This window comes from Syzygium oleosum, unplaced genomic scaffold, assembly GCF_021117445.2.
Source record: "Syzygium oleosum isolate NSW1041296 unplaced genomic scaffold, Sole_v2.1 Sole_v2.28, whole genome shotgun sequence".
Lineage (NCBI taxonomy): Eukaryota > Viridiplantae > Streptophyta > Magnoliopsida > Myrtales > Myrtaceae > Syzygium > Syzygium oleosum.
The window spans coordinates 3943538-3960368 of NW_026607512.1; the positions used below are offsets into that span (position 1 = coordinate 3943538).

At 42.8% G+C, this 16831-nt stretch overlaps 1 long non-coding RNA gene and 1 pseudogene across 1 annotated transcript; one reads left to right on the forward strand and one right to left on the reverse strand.

The window, feature by feature from the left end:
- The first annotated feature begins 2403 nt into the window (after positions 1 to 2403).
- LOC130135134 (uncharacterized) lies at positions 2404 to 4743 on the forward strand. The gene is made up of 2 exons (XR_008814617.1): positions 2404 to 2648; positions 4468 to 4743. It is a non-coding gene; the product is annotated as an uncharacterized LOC130135134 (long non-coding RNA).
- Positions 4744 to 11529: 6786 nt separating this feature from the next.
- On the reverse strand, positions 11530 to 14573 carry LOC115675224 (UDP-glycosyltransferase 73C6-like; annotated as a pseudogene).
- Positions 14574 to 16831: the final 2258 nt, after the last annotated feature.

The following is a 16831-nucleotide window of genomic DNA, read 5'->3' on the forward strand; positions in this document are numbered from 1 at the left end:
ATAAAAAAATTGCTGCTTGTAAATCAGCCAAGGAAATCTGGGATACTCTCCACACTACTTATGAAGGAACAGATCGAGCCAAGGAAACTCAAATCAATCTTTTGCTTGGTCAATATAAAGCCTTCAAAATGAAGCCTGAAGAATCAGTTGCTGATATGTATGACAGGTTTGCTGACATAGTAAATGGTCTTGCATATCAAGGACAACCAGTCCCAGATGCGATAAAAGTCAACAAACTACTGAGAGGACTGACAAAGCAGTGGGATAATATCAAAACATCTCTTCGAGAGACACAAATGATCAAGCCTCTATCAGTGAATGAGTTAATTGGAACTCTTCAATCATATGAGACTGAGCAACGGAATGAGGAGAATGAATCCAGAGGTAAAAAGTCCATTGCATTAAAAACTAACATTGATTCTGATGCAGATTCTGAAGATGAAGATGTTGACGATGAAGAACTGACTCTTTTCATAAAGAAGTATAAGAAGATGAAAATCAAAGGAAGAAACCTCAAAGAGAGGAAGCCTTTTGAGAAGAAGAAGACTATTGATGAAACAGAAAAGTCAAAGGAGGTGATTTGCTTTAATTGCAGGAAACGTGGACATATTAAGCCAAATTGTCCACTTCTGAAAAAGAAGACCAAATTTGAGAAAGCAAAGAAGGCCTTAAAAGCTAAAACCTGGAGTGATACAGAGTGCGAAGACAAGTGATGAAGATATCTCAAATTTCCGTCTAATGGCTAAGTCGACTGGACTCGATCTCGATTCCGATCCTAAAGTGGAAATTGAGGTAAAACATTCTGATATGCCTATTGAAGTATCAAATTACATTGATGAATTATGCTTTGAATTTAAGACTGCTCTTAAAAGAATCTCTTCCTTGAAAAAGGAAAATTCATCACTGAGGCAACAGGATGTTTCACAAAAAGAAAAAATTGATTTCCTTCAAAAAGAATTTCATCAAGTCAAGGAAAGTTGAGATTTTCTTTCCAAAGAAAGTGCTGTTTTGAAAAAGGAAGTTTTAGAAATTACTTCCAAGTTTTCAAAAGGTTCAGAAACCTTGAAGCATATCCTTTCTATCCAAATTCCTTACTACAACAAATCTGGTCTCGGATTTGTGAAGGAAAGTGATAGCTTAATTGATTTTCCAAAGGTCAAGGAGAGATTAAGACAAAGACCTCCTCGACAAGCTTATAAAAATCATTTCAAAAGAAATTTTGTCAAACCTGTTGGCCGAAGTGCTCTTAAGTGCTCAAAATGTGGAGATCCACAACATTTTGAGAATGAATGTCCTAAGGTCTGGAGACCTATTCGAAGAGACTTTGTTAAGACAGCCTATACTAATACTCAAGGGCCCAAACAAATTTGGGTACCAAAGAAAACTTGAGATGTTGTGACTTTTGCAGGTTACCACAAAGAGAAAAAGAAAGTGGTACCTAGACAGTGGATGCTCTAGACACATGACAGGAGATCCAAGCATATTCGTTGAACTACAAAGCCTGAATTGTGACATTCCGAAATTTCCACCAATTGGAATTTATTGAATAATTGAGTTGTATGAAATGTGCTCGCAGTAAATTCTCGCCCGGAACTGATCATTCCTGGGAATGCTAACCATTAGGGAAAGGCTAATAGGGGAATTAAATTCGCGCGACTAAAGAAAATTCGACCGTGAATGGACTTCGACCATTAAATCGCGTAAGTGATATTTTGAGCCACTGTTGGCCGATCCAAGGATAGTTAGGGGTCAGTTCGCCACTGTCCTAGTAGTGGATCGCGGGTGATTCCGTTGGACCACGAAACGACTTGACGAATGATTCCGAAATTATACCGAACGGTCGTACCCCTCGGATCAAGTGATTGATCTTCGCGATTTTTATGACAACCGAGATTGTCACGCATCGAACGGACTTGCACGTGACTCGATTCAGTATCAGTCATGAGTCGATTCTGCGAGTTTCCCCAGCAAGCTGCCCGTTAGCTTGAGAAACGCTCGAGTTGCGTTTAATAGAATTTAATTATGGAATTTTTGTCCAAATTGGACACTGAAAAATTAGGAAGTCACGCCGGAACGTTAGGACGACGTTGTACGTGACACGTGTGAAATTTTGGTGCGCTCAAATTCTTCGGAAAAATTCAATTTGGACAAGAAACGAAGAAGTTGACTGTTTTGCCCTTAAAGATTAACAAAGGGCATGCTTATGGAAGAAGGGGTATTTTAGTCATTTTTGCTTTAGATATTTTTTTTGGGTCAAAGTTTCTAGATAAGACCCTCTCCTCTCTCTCTCTCCTCTCCTTCGTGGACTTCCCCCTTTTTCTTTTTTGGCCGTGAGTTTCCCCTCCTCCACCGTGAGTTCTTCCTTGGCCATTTTCTCCACCGCCGCCGGCGCCGCGCCGCCGCCACCACACCGGACCACCCTCAAGCCACCGTCCACGCCGCCGTACGCCACCATCACCCCCTCCCGCCGTCCCTCTCTCTCTCTATTTCCCTCCCTCTCTCTCTTGGCCGTGAGGCCCTCGGCCACGCGCAAGCCACGCCATCGCCGTCCAAGCTGATCGCCGCCACCCGGAAGTTGTACGTCGTTGCCGTTGTCCCCGATTAAGGGCCGCCGCTTTCCGTTCTAGCCGAGGAAGTCTAGAACGCGGGTAAGTCGCGCCTAAACCTAATTTAGGACTTCGGGTATCGACGGGTAAATTCAGACGAAATCAGTATGAAATTAGGTGTGGAATTACATGGATAGGGGGTGAAAATTTTATGGCGGGCCTTAGGAATTAATTCGGGTAATATTTATTGGAAATTCATAAAATTAGGGGCTGCGAATTACTGTTCATATGCCTCGAATCACTGTTCACTGGCTGTGGATTACTGTTCACCGAGCTGTGATGGTCCGATTGGGACGCAAGTTGAATTTTTGGAACCTAGATATTATGGCGAGAAAGTCCCGTGAAGGATCGGAATTAATCCGACGCCGTTTGGTTGGAGAAAAATGGGAATTATCGTATTGGATGCATATTTAAATTATTAGTAAATTGTGGTAATTAAGTTGAGTACGCTGTGGCGTGCTGTTGGGTACGAGAATGATACCGTTGAGTCCGGCTCGGAGTTTTATGTAAGTGTCGGGAAGAGTCGGTGGTGTGATTTTGTGGTTTGAGTGCAGAAATTACTGTTCACGAGCTGTGGGAGTACTGTGCACTGTGCTGTGGTGAGTCGTTTGATGCGTGTTCGGTACCGTTAGGTCCGTCTTGGAATTTTATGAAAATCCCGTGAAGGGCTGAAAATGATTTGAAAACATTTGAACAAAGAAAAATGTTGTTTTATGCGAAAATGTGCTTTTGTGTGAAAATGGTGATGTGGTGAAGTGTAGGGTGCAAGTGTACACGGAATTTGAGGCAATGGCATGAGAAAGTGAATGTGGGATCGGACCGAGGCGTGTGATGCTCGGGGCGCGATCGAGGGGCCTGAGGCGTGAACAAGTACGCGGGCCGGATGTGGTGAGTGGTCGCAGTGTACCTGAGGCGTGTACGTTTACGCGGGTCACTGGCGAAGAATGAGAAAGAGGAAATGAGAATGGACGGAATAATGGGATAAGAGTGGTATATGCGCGTGTTTACATCTGACAGGATTGAGTTTGAATGATGTTGTGCGCATGTTTGAGCCTGGCAATATTATTTGTTGTGCCTGCAATGTGATGTTTCAGCGTGTGGTGATATTGAGTGTTTGAATTTAATTGGCGCTCATGGTGCATTGCATTGCATAACATGGACACGCATTGTGTATGTCGAGAGTGAGGTATGTGATGAAATTGTGTGAGAATGCGTGTCTGCCATAAGCATGTGATCACCTAAAATGCCCTGAAGCATTATACGTTGGGTTCAGATAATAATAAGTTGTGTGATCACCGAAGGACCTTCGGGTCGTGACCTTCGGGTCGATACCGTCCTCATGCACTTTGAAGCAGGACAATGCCCGGTACGTCCGGAAGACGACCATCCTCATGCACTTTGAAGCAGGCTCTGGTTCGTAAGAAGATCAGTGTTGCGCCTCATGCACTTTGAAGCAGGCTAGACGCACCGGGCCGTTAATAATGTGGACTCGAGTCGTAATTAATAATAAATTGGGAAATTGCCAGTGTGCCAGTGTGGGCCAGTGGGCCGGAGAATGCGTATGACATGTAGACGACATTTGCATGCATGGAACATGCATAGACTGGCATGCGAATGTATGAGAATCGGTGCATGAACGTGTGATTGACATACGTGTGATTATGCGTGCCACGCATGTGCCGTGACTATTGTATGTTGATCTGCCTAACCTGCAGGGTCAGATAATTGTCTGACTATTGTGGTATTGTGATTTGAATAATTGTTTCCAGTCAGGAGATTGCATGCTAGCCTAGCCTAGGTTGGGTTTAGGGGTGAACTTACTGAGAAGTGTTCTCACGGTTGTTTCAACCAACAATTTCAGAACCCCGACAGGACCCACGAATCTTCCGCCACCGCCACCAGAACGTTTTGGAGTCCTCAGTGGATGGGACGGTATAAAGGGACTCAGACTCAGAGGACAAGGAATCATACTCAGAATGGGTTTTTGGCGAGCACCATTTTTGGAGTAGTAGTAAACCCAAGTTTTCATCCTTGGAGTATCGGTTTTTGAGAAAGGCGATATGCATGTACATGTATGGGACAGTTTATAAATGTAAATATTATGGTATAAGAAGGAAATGAAAAAGATATGTATATTCTCCCTGATTTTTCTCCCCAGTTTTAATTGTTCGGGTTTAATTGTTGATATCCGCTGTGGTAGTAAATCTCTGATGGCGAATTTGAGGTCAGCGATATTCCTGGGACGTCGCTTGAATCGACCAGAGGCGGCGTCGCGTGCCGTAGGGGTTCGGGGCGTGACATGAATGGTGGAAAAGTTTCCTTTGGAGGAAATAACAAAGGAAAGATAGTTGGCAAAGGAACAGTTAAAATTGGAGAACTCACAATCAATGATGTGTCGTTGGTAAAGGGACTCAACTACAACTTAATAAGCATTAGCCAACTATGCGACACAGGTTTCAGAATCAACTTTCAAGAAAACACATGCTCAGGAACAAGCAAAGATTCTTCTCAAACATTTACAGGAAGAAGACATGGCAATATTTATCTTCTAGATGTTAATCCATACTCCACTCATTGTTTGATCTCAATCAAAGAGGATGAAGATCTATGGCACAGAAGATTGGGGCATATTAGTATGAAACAAATCTCAAAAATCTCAAACAAGAAATTGGTTCGAGGTCTGCCAGATTTGAAATACAAGAAAACAGAGTTATGCAATGCCTGCACTCTAGGAAAACAAGTAAGAAGCTCTTTTAAGTCTATACATCATGTTTCCACTAATCGTGCTTTGTAGCTTCTTCATATGGATCTTTTTGGACTAATCAGAACACAAAGTATTGGTGGTAAGAAATATTGTTTAGTTATTGTTGATGACTTCACAAGATTTACTTGGGTGTTCTTCCTTGCTCATAAAAATGAAGCATTTTCATATTTTTCAAAATTTGCAAAAAGAATTCAGAATGAAAAGGGCTATACCATTTCCTGCATTAAAACTGATCATGGGGGAGAATTTGAAAATCAAAGTTTTTCAGAATTCTGTGAGGAAAATGGTTTTCAACACAATTTTTCTACTCTTTATACACCAGAACAAAATGGTGTTGTGGAAAGGAAAAATCGTTCTTTGCAAGAAATGGCAAGAACTTTGTTGATTGAAAGCAAGATTCCTTTTCATTTCTAGGCAGATGCAGTTTTTGCAGCATGTTATATCATTAACAGAGCTTTTCTCAGACCCATTCTTGAGAAAACCCCCTATGAGCTTTACAAAGGTAGAAAGCCAAATATTTCATATTTTCGTGTGTTTGGTTGTAAATGCTTTATTCTCAAAAATCCAAATGATCGCCCTGGTAAGTTTGATGAGAAAGCAGATGAAGGATTTTTCCTTGGATATTCTACTACAAGTAAGGCATACAGAGTCTTCAACAAGAATTCTCAGACTATGGAAGAAACAATGAATGTAATGTTTGATAAAAATATTCAGACTCACAAAGATGAATCTGAACCATCTCCCAACATTCAAGAGTTATCAGAAGCTCAACAAGAATCTCCAAAGATCGTAGAATCTGTAGAAGAAGGAAAAGAAGATACAATACAGACTCAACCAGAACTTTCAGAGTCTGATGATATTCAGAAGGAAAGATTTGACAGAAACTAGAAACATAAATCCAGTCATCCGAAGAACCTTATCATTGGAGAAATAGAAGATGGCATCAAGACCAGATCTAAACACAAAGAGAACATCAGCAACTTGGCGTTGATATCAGAAATAGAACCAAAAGAAGTTGGAGAAGCATTATCAGATGAAAGCTGGATCGAAGCTATGCAGGAGGAACTTCAGCAGTTCAGAATCAATAAAGTATGGGAACTTGTGCCGAGACCCAAAAATCATCCAGTAATTAGAACAAAATGGGTATTCAGAAACAAACTGGATGACAAAAGGAAAGTTACAAGAAACAAAGCAAGACTGGTTGCAATAGGCTATTCTCAAGAAGAAGGCATAGAATATGATGAAACATATGCACCAATTGCAAGGTTAGAAGCCATTAGGCTACTATTAGCTTATTCTTGTTTCCATAACTTTAAATTGTTTTAGATGGACGTGAAAAGTGTCTTCCTGAATGGATATATCAAAGAAGAAGTATATGTGGAACAACCATCTGGCTTTGAAGAACCAAGGAAGACTGATCATGTCTATAAACTCAAAAAGGCCCTTTATGGTCTGAAACAAGCACCCCGTGCTTGGTATGAGAGGTTAAATAACTTCCTTCTGTAAAATGACTTCACAAAAGGTAAGGTTGATACAACGTTATTCATTAAGAGAAAATGTAAGGATTTTTTACTTGTTCAAATTTATGTTGATGATATCATTTTTGGATCTTCTAACGAACTGCTTTGCAAAGAGTTTTCCAAGAATATGCAGAATGAGTTTGAAATGAGTATGATGGGCGAACTGACATTCTTTCTCGGCCTACAAGTGAAGCAAATGAAAGGTGGTACATTCATTTGTCAAGAGAAGTATGCAAAGGAGATTGTCAAGAAGTTTGGATTGCAGAATTGCAAGAAAACAGACATTCCCATGTCTCAATCATCCAAACTGGACAAAGATGAAAATGGTAAAAAGGTTGATCAGAAGGTATATAGAAGTATGATAGGTTCATTATTGTATCTTACTGCATCTTATTTAGTGTCTGTATGTGTGCAAGATTTCAATCAAACCCAAATGAATCACATTTTTCTGCAGTAAAGAGGATAATCAAATACAATGGAACTTATCCAATGTTAGGCCTTTAGTATTCCAAAGATTCAGATTTTACTCTTACTGGTTATTCTGATGCTGATCTAGCTGGATGTAAAGTGGACAGGAAAAGTACTATAGGAACATGTCAACTACTTGGAAACATGTTGGTATCCTGGTACTCAAAGAAGCAAAACACAGTTGCACTTTCTACAGCAGAAGCAGAATATGTAGCTTTGGGAAGTTGCTGTGCACAGATTCTGTGGATGAAGCAGCAGTTGCAAGACTTTGCTATTGAAGATTCAAGTGTTGCAATCAAATGTGACAACACAAGTGCTATTAATTTGACCAAGAACCAATTCTTCATTCTCGTGCCAAGCATATTGAAATCAAGCATCATTTCATTCGAGATCATGTTCAAAATGGTGATGTGAATATTCAATTCATTGATTCTAAGAATCAATTAGCTGATATATTCACAAAACCTCTTGATAAGTCTTTATTTGAATACATTAGAAATAAACTATGCATTACTTATCCATTTTCTTGAAGTGTTTGATAGACAGGAATTTTTCAAACTCAAATGTTCTTAGTCTGAATATCCTTTTCAGACTCACAAAGAAAGGTACGTCCTTAATTCAAATTTTGGCGGGTATATTTTTGGCATCTCTAGCAGGATATTTTCATATTTGGAAGCAAATCAGGTATGTATTCTAATTTATCCGATTAATTGTGCTTAAAATATTGTTATTGTCGTGATTGTTTGTGCTTCAAAAAGTATATTTCCTTCCTACATATTTGGGTTCGCTTTTTATATTTTCTAAAAGTGATTTTTCTTTCCAAAGCCTGTCTTCCTCTCTTATAAACCTGTCCTTCTCTTTTCAAAACCCTATCATTACAAACTTTTTCTCTCCAAACCTTCTCGATACTCAGAGTCGTCTACTCCTCTTCCTTCTCCAAGATCGAATCTTTCTACTCTAGAAGTGATCAAAATGCCTTTCAAAAGAGTATCTTCGCGTATTCTCAACAAAGATTCAAAGTCTTCAGCACCAGCAGAGTACATGGAGTTATCAGACTCAGAATCGGACCAACAACAAAACCCTTCAGAAGCGTCACCACCGCAACGATCGTTGCCACAAAAAACCACCGGTAAAACTGATTTTCGCTTCAGTAGCATCAAACTTGTGTGGAATGCTTATCAAAGGTTGAAAAGAAGTAATGCTTCTGCATCGGTCCTTCGTGAATGTCTGAAAGACAATGGCTTTCTCTCTGAAGCAAGTCTTATGAAAAGTTATTCTCAGTTTTGGACTGGAACTGATCACGATTAGGAAAGCACTACTCCAAAAGAGGCTACTTCCAGAAAGGGCAAGGAGAAAGTGGGAGAACCATCCACTCCATCTGTCAAGAAATTCGTTCAGAAAAGCCCTAAGCCTTTCAGTGCATCAAAATTTGTGATTCCTGAGGATGATTCTAGATTCTTTGATAATTTTGAGATGAAGGTTGGAATTGCATCTGGTGTGCAAGGAAATTGAAGTTTATTGAGAAGTACTGAGCACAAAGTCTTCTATCAGTTGTTACTTGCTAGAGGAGTTATGAATCATCGAAGTGTGGACTTCGAATATCTTGAGAAGGTTGGCATTTCTGTGCAACATCTATTTGAAAGACTGGGCATTTATGAAATATGTTTGCAATCTGCACATGTCTATGCAGAACTGACTGCCTACTTTTATTCAAATCTCTCTATTTTGTCACCAAATTGGCTTCAATTCACTGTTGGTGATAAAAAGTATGATTTGAAGGCAAAAGATCTGGCTCTGATTATTGGAGCGAAAAATTACACGTTTACTCCATTGGAAGTGAGCCTAGAAGATGCTTCTAAAGAGGCTTCAAAGAATCAAAATTTTGCTCAAGGATCTAAACGCCATCTTTCCTATTCTGATTTGACCAGGAGATCTGTGATCTTACATAAGATCATCATCAACTGCTTGAAGCCTAAAGCAGCCTCTAAAACTGACTTATCCAAGTCAGAAATCAAGCTTATTTGGGCAATTTTGAAAGGTCAATCTTTCTCTCTTCCTCACATCATCATCTTCCACATGTACAGAACTCTGCAAAAGGACAAGGGACAACTTCCATATGGTGCACTCATCACTCGAATCTTAATGTTTTTAAGGATAACTATTCCTGAACCGTCAGTGGCACAATCTATTGGGAAGACAAGTGATAAAGAGAAAGGGCAAAGGAAAAGAACAGGACCAGCAAGCAAGCAGACTGACTCTCCCACCCCACTCAAGGTGTACAGCAAGAAACGAAAAATTCTTCTGCAGGATGAAAGTGATGAAGCAGAGCACTTTGAAACAGGACATACTGATAGTCCAGAACATGTTTCTGAACCAACTTCAAAGGCTTCAGAACCAGTTCCTGAAGAACATGTTTCTGTAGACCATGCACCTGTTCAGGGGGAGATTCCGCCAGAAGTAGCAACTGGATTCGATCAGTATGAACAAGCCAATGTCCAAGAACAGCCCTCAGAAAATCAGACCATTCTCTCTCTTCTGCTCGAAATTAAAGATAAGCAAGCTGCACTTGAACAAGATGTAAATAATCTACAGAAAATTATTGAGGAAAACAACAAGACTCAACATCTTCAGGCAGCAAAAGACAAAGCAGAACTTGAGGAAGCTATTGCTCTGTGCTCAACCAACATGGACAAAGCTATGGGTGAATGCTCTTCGAAGATTGAGGAAGCTGTCTTCATATTGGAAAATTTTCAACTCATTCGAACCCCTTCCAAGAAATAGCCTGCTTTTTAACATTTTTTTTCTCTAAAAACCATCTCTTTCTAAATTGGTCTGTAATATTTTAACAATTCTTCTTGTTAGACTGTTTGGTTAATTTATATCAATGCATTATTCTCTCTATTCTTCTTTTTTGCTGATGACAAAAAGGGGGAGAAATTATATGCAGATTTGCCATACTAACGCATATCATATGCAGGTTATATACAAAGGAAGATAAAGACACAGATCTCAATAGAGTTTGCTCTTTCAATTTCAATTTGTGCTTCATGCGCTTAATATGCTTATTTATTTCAAATTAATTTCAAATTGATTCAATCTGCAAGGAAGTTTTGTCACCATAAAAAATGGAGAGATTGTTGAGGAAAACTCCTATTGATTTTGAAGTTGACAAAACCTTCCATGTTATTGTAAATCTGATACTTATTCTGAACTATTTTGTTCCATGTATGTATATATATTCTGGAAGCTCAGAAGGAAGTTTTTCAGACTTTACAAGCTGGCAAAATAAGAAGTTCATATGTTATTGAAGACCCACACAATCTTAGTTCTGAGATGCAGACGCAGACGCAGACGTAGAAATTATTCAGACGAAGAATTTCTTCAGACGCAGAACTCAGAACGAAACATAATAGCTAGTGATCTGGCTTGAATTTCACAGAAGGAAAGTTTTGATTGTCTCAATCTCAATCAAATTGATTGACAATCAAACACTACGACAAGTATGCATTACAACGGATAAATCTCTACTTATGGAAATCAAGATTCTGATTGTATGGGCGACCAGAATCAGCGGGATTCAGAATCTGTCATCCAACGGCTACTCAATCCTTTCTATACAAATCTGTCCAAGGTGAAGATTGGAAGATGATCCTCTGAAAGCTGTCCAACGGCTAGTTTGGAAGTTGAGGAGTATTTAAGGAGATCAACGAGCAGCAGAAGGAAGTACAGAATCAAGAATCAACAAGTCCAAAGTCTGAGCATACTCCGATAATTTCTCTTGTCTTTCTGAGCCAAACATTAAGATCTTGAGGAACACTTTGTAAGAGTGATTGTGTGAGATAGAAAGTCCTATCATACACAAGAGTGCTGTCACTCAGAAGTTGTAATTCCTCTTGATTACATAGTGAAATCCAGCCGGTAGGCTGTCAGCGTGGGAGAGTGGACGTAGGCTTGCTATAAGCCGAACAACTATAAACTTGTGTGTAGTTTTTCTATCCATTATCTCTTACTTTACACACTGCACATCAAGAGCACTGTCTATATAAATTGTTTTGAATCTGAATTTTATTCATACTCAACTGTGATATTTCATTTCCGCGTAAATTGATAAAAATTATTTAAGATCACCTATTCACCCCCCTCTAGGTGATCCTTGCTAGCCACATCAATATTAAGTTGACGAAGCTCCTGTGAGAGATTGATGAGCTGCGGCGTACCTCGTGTTAGCCCCAAACTTGTTGCATAATGTCTTCGATCATCAGCGTCATGTTGAGATACGAAGAGCCTCCTTCTTCTGTGGCCACCTTTGCTCTGGATCCAAGATCGGCTGCTCGGTTTCTTCTCTCCCGTGCTCCGTCGTCTCCTTCGTCCATGAGCTGGTCCACCGCTTGCTTCACTTCTTCCCTCTTAATTAACACCCCAAACTTCTCTTCTTCCCCCTCATTTCACGGCTACTTCAGACCCCAAGCTTATGCCGATTTTCAGCAACTGAACAATGAACTTCTCGGTGTAGACCTGCTCGGCGAACAACGGCCATGTTATCATTGGCAAACCGGCGCATATCCCTTCAAGCGTCGAGTTCCAACCACAGTGTGTCAAGAAGCCTCCGACTGCCGGGTGAGACAAGATCAGCACCTGAGGCGCCCAGCCTCTGATCAACATGCCTCTCCCTTTAGGGCTGTAAACGGTTCGGTTCGGTTCGGTTTTCTTGAAAAACCGAACCGAACCGAACCATTAAGGAAGCATCTCTGAACCGAACCGAAACTTGCTTGAACCGAATTGGAACCGAACCGAAAAACCGATTTGGTTCGGTTTGGTTCGGATTAGTTTTCGGTTTCTTCTTCTTCTTTTTTGCGAGCAAGTACGGAACAACGACAACGCAGGTACTCCGTTCAACACATTCCAATTCTCTAAGACTATCATAATCCACATATAACACAATCAGCCAATCCGCACTATCGAACGCATACCAGAACAACAAAAACATCGAAGCCCTAACCTTTTCACCCCAAAGAAGAACACTCGGGAACTCTCTGGGTTTGTCGCGGCCGCGAATCTGCTTCGGAATCGTGCAGCAAAATCGGAGCTTTGTCGAACAGGCGTGAACAGGTATCCTTCGGTGATGGGGATGATACCGCCGGTGCCCTTGCACCAAGAGCCGCCGCCGACGACGGGGAACCGAGGAACGGAAAAGGTGACGGTGGCGAGGCTCGGTCGCGATCTCGTCTCGGTAGGGCTCGGTCGTGCGGACCGGCGGAGGAAAACGCCCGACTCGGGCCGGTGATCCCGGCGGGAGCTGCGGCCGTCGGAGGCGGCGACGGCGGTGGTGGCAGAGCCGGAGGGGGGAGTCGCGAATTTCGGAGGCGGAGCAGCGAGGAGGAGAGGGACAGGGAGAGAGGGAGATGCGAGCGGGAGAGAGGGCAAGATAGGGCTTTTTAGGGCTAAAACCGAATTCTTTATTTCAGTTCGGTTCGATCCGAATTGATCCGAACCGAACTGAAATAAACCGAATTGAAAAAAAAATCGGTTAATTTTGGTTATCCGAACCGAAACCGAAACCGAACCGAAATGCATGAAATTTTCGGTTCGGTTCGGTTCGTATCTCGGTTCGGTTTTTCGGTTCGGTTCTGACACCCCTATCTCCCTTTGAGTCTCTCCTCGAATCCACTTTCGGATATCCAATTCTCGAACTCAGATTCGTTCCCTCCTCGTACAACCCAAATGAAAGGTCGGCCACATGCCCCCAAGCCTAAACCCAGCTCTATCAATTGTGGAGCCGTGAGTCGGCTCAAGCTTCCGAGGCATGCATAGATGACAGAACTCGGTCTCCATAAGTCGAGCCACTTCAAGCAACAGCCATCATCGACCGAGGACTTGTTGGCTCTTTCGGTCTTGTCCAGGTTGTCCTCAGTGCACAGCGACACCGGACCAATACACCAAACTTTACCCCTCACACGTCTGGATTCACTTATATACGCCGGCTCCAATTCTTCAAAAGTATTAACGACCACACCGTATGCAGATAGTTCTTTTGCTCTTATCTCGTCCCGCGCATCATTAATGTCAGACGGACCAATATTCACAGCTCCGGGAAGCTGAGCTCTTGTAAGCTGGATTCTATCCGGTAGACCAGGCACAACAAACGGCTCTGACTCAGAAACTGTATCAAACACCTTGGACTCAACTATGTTGTGTGTGCTCAAGAGTGAAAAACTAGTGCCATCAAATACGAACCTTGGAATCCCAAACTCACGGGCAGTCTCGTCCGCCCACATCACAGTCTTATCCGAAATTATGCAGCTTGGGCGAGGTTGTAGCCCATGGAGCAATCGCTCCACTGGTTGCCGCAACATGCTAATGCCAAGTAGCAGATTCTTGAACATTCCCCGCAAGGGGAGAGAGTCCATGCTCTCGCAACCTTCAGGCAGGCCAGCCTTTGCTGAGGGAAAGGGGACCTGCAGGAGCTCGATCCGCAGCCCGGACCTGGCGGTGCGGTCGATCACGGACACAAAACGAGCTGCATTGATGGGAGTGGTGACAACGGTGACGGCGAGGCCACGGCACGCCAGCGACCGGGCCATGTCCATCATGGGGATCATGTGGCCTTGGGATAAATGGGGAAACAGAACAAAGTGAAGCTCTTGGTATTGCGAAGCCATTGTTGCTGGTCCCTTCAAATCCTTCCAGACACCATCAAAGAGCCAAGCATGACCAAGTGACGCTAGCCTTGGAAGCAGGCCTCTCACACAATATAACCCACTTTAGACAGTAAAGTTTCCCGAGTTTGGAACAACAGAAATGCCTACTTCAATGGATTCGATCGCCAAGGTGGACTAAAATTCACTCAAGGGTCACAAACTTAAGCTCGCGAAACTAAAGATTATGATAATACGTAAAGTAACCGATGACAGATTGCTCCCAATCTAAGGATAATAAATCGTGCAACTGCTAAATTTTCATAGACAGAAAGAGAGAAGGCAGGGCGACACTTGCCTCTTTCTTTCGTTGGTGGTTTGCGAGAGAAATAGGAACAAATCTGGCACTGTTTCTGCTGTTCAGGCTCTGCAAGTCGGATGAGTTCGAACCCAATTTCCGCGTCCCGAGCTGACAACAGAGACGATGAATGCGGAGACGGGAATATTCCGCCGGAGACTCTGCATCCACCCGGACAAGTGATAAACTGGGCTGGACGCGCGTGCTTTGGGCCTCCTGTTACTCCTTCACGGATCACAAGTGTTTGGGCTAGCCGCACAATAGCAACTTACTTTCGATTTTTTTAGCATAGATATCAATGGTTGATTTTCCACGTAACATGCATAGTTAAAATTAAATATAAACGTAGTGAAAAATTAAAATTATACATGTATCTTCAAAGGCATTTTTCGTGCATTTCAATAAAAAAATCGGAACAACATAGGGGTTGTTGACACTTAAATTTTGGCGTCCCATTTAGAAATAATTGCATAGAAAAATTAGGGACTACACTTTAGCCTCTAACAAAAATATTAAAATTGCATTAAGAGCATTTTGCATATAGATAGGTTCATTAATTACACTTGCATTTGGACCGGCGGTTGATGGGCTTGAATGAGGTTCTGAGCTTAATTTGAGCTTGAGCTCGGAAGTGCATAAAATTTGGCCCAACCCGAAAATTGTGAGCAATAAGGTTATTAATTTTGAAAAATTCAATTCAGTGGGGGTTTAATATCAAGCTCTTCATATTGGGCAAAGATTTTCTTTCAGAAGCACTAGTTTTGGCTCCAATCCTCTCTCCACCGAATCACCAAATCTTCCATCTACATCCATGTGGACAATCTTCGCAAAAGATTTCTGTGGTTATTTAAAAGATTGGAATATTGGATGAATGGGGGAAAACGTGTTAGTCAGATTGGTGAGAGAAGCAAAATATAATCAAGCAAAAAGATACAGGCGTGCAAACAAGGCGGTGGGAAGGAAAGTGTAATATATTTAAGCATCCACGAGAGGAAATAAAATCGGCTTCCTCTCCTTGATAGCTCAGACCCTTTCACCTATAAAAGGGACCCTTAACAGACGAAAGGGAGGAGACCACAGAATTTCATACACGGCCAGAAGAAAGCAAGAGAGAAATATAGAGGGGGAGGTCACAGAATTGATTTTCTGTGGAAATTTAGAGAAAAGACAGGGTCCAGAGAAGGAAGTCCCTCCGCAGCCGCCGTTCGTGTCCCTTGGTGCTGGACTTCCACGCTGCGAATTGCAGCGCCTCAGCCTCACTCCCTTGCACTCTCGAGGGTCCAGACCAAATCCTAGCGACACCGACGAGATCCCATTGCTGTGTTCAAGTTGAAGACTTGTCCAAGTCGAAGGTGGAAGGCCGTGAATCCAAGAGGTGGATTTTGTCGCCTTTTGATTACATCCTGCCAACTAAGGTCAAGAATATTTAGTCAAAGAAGGTCACGGCCATGTGATCTCGAGCAGAGAAATTCAACCAAAAACAACCAAAAAGACTCTTCCTTTTACGGGTGCGCCGTGGTTCCCTTTATGAACAACTACTGTTCTGCTTCTTGCTGATATCACGTCTCCCAGTGCACCACCACCTATTCAAGACACCTTGCTACAGTCCTGAGATCATCTAGCAGCGCCGGCCAGTAATGTAGAGACCTACACGACTTTCCGTTTTGTCGATTCTATTGCAGGTTTCACTGAAAGTCCAGCGAGCAACGGTCCTCCTTGCAGTCCAACTCTCTGCCGCACGAGTCCCACAGAGTGCCCCAGCGATAGTCCCTTAGTCACGTCCGCCGCTGGCCGCCACTGCCCCATCGCCGCTGCTTCCTGAGCCGCGCCTGTCATCCGATGCCGAGGCTGCTGCTGACCTGAGCCGCACCCAGCCAACGACACTGCTGCTGCTCCCGTTCTCGCCGCCGCGCCGCCAGACGTGAGCCGCGCCTGCTCTTGCCGCTGCTGCCGCCATCGTTGCTACGCCCGCTGCCGAGTCAGTTGCTAGTCACTGCAGGCCCGTAACGCCGAGCTGCCATTGTCCCGGCACCTGCCGCTTTCCCCTCGGTCCGGCGATGCCAACAACCCTGCCCGTTGCTGCTGCCTCCATGTCTACGCCGCTGTCGCCACCGCCAACCGACGTGCCTCGTGAGCTCCTGCCGTGCTGACTCGGCCCCCCCTTACCACTGCCCCGAGCTGTCGCCACTGTTGCAGATGCTGTCGACCTGTCTGCCGCTGCCGCCGCCGCTAGCCAAAACTGACCGCCGTCGGCCACCCTGCGTTCCGCGATCCCGATTCGAAGTCAAGTTTGAATTTGGAAGATATATGCAAATTAGGTAAGAATATTATCCAATATCGTTTTAAATATTTAAATTCTTAATTTGGATGATATGTTATTTTTGTGGATCTACATGGCATATCCGCAAGATTTTAAAAGATACCCTAAGTTAGGAAATTCCTAACTTAACAATGTGCTTGGACGACTATTCGGTCTCAAC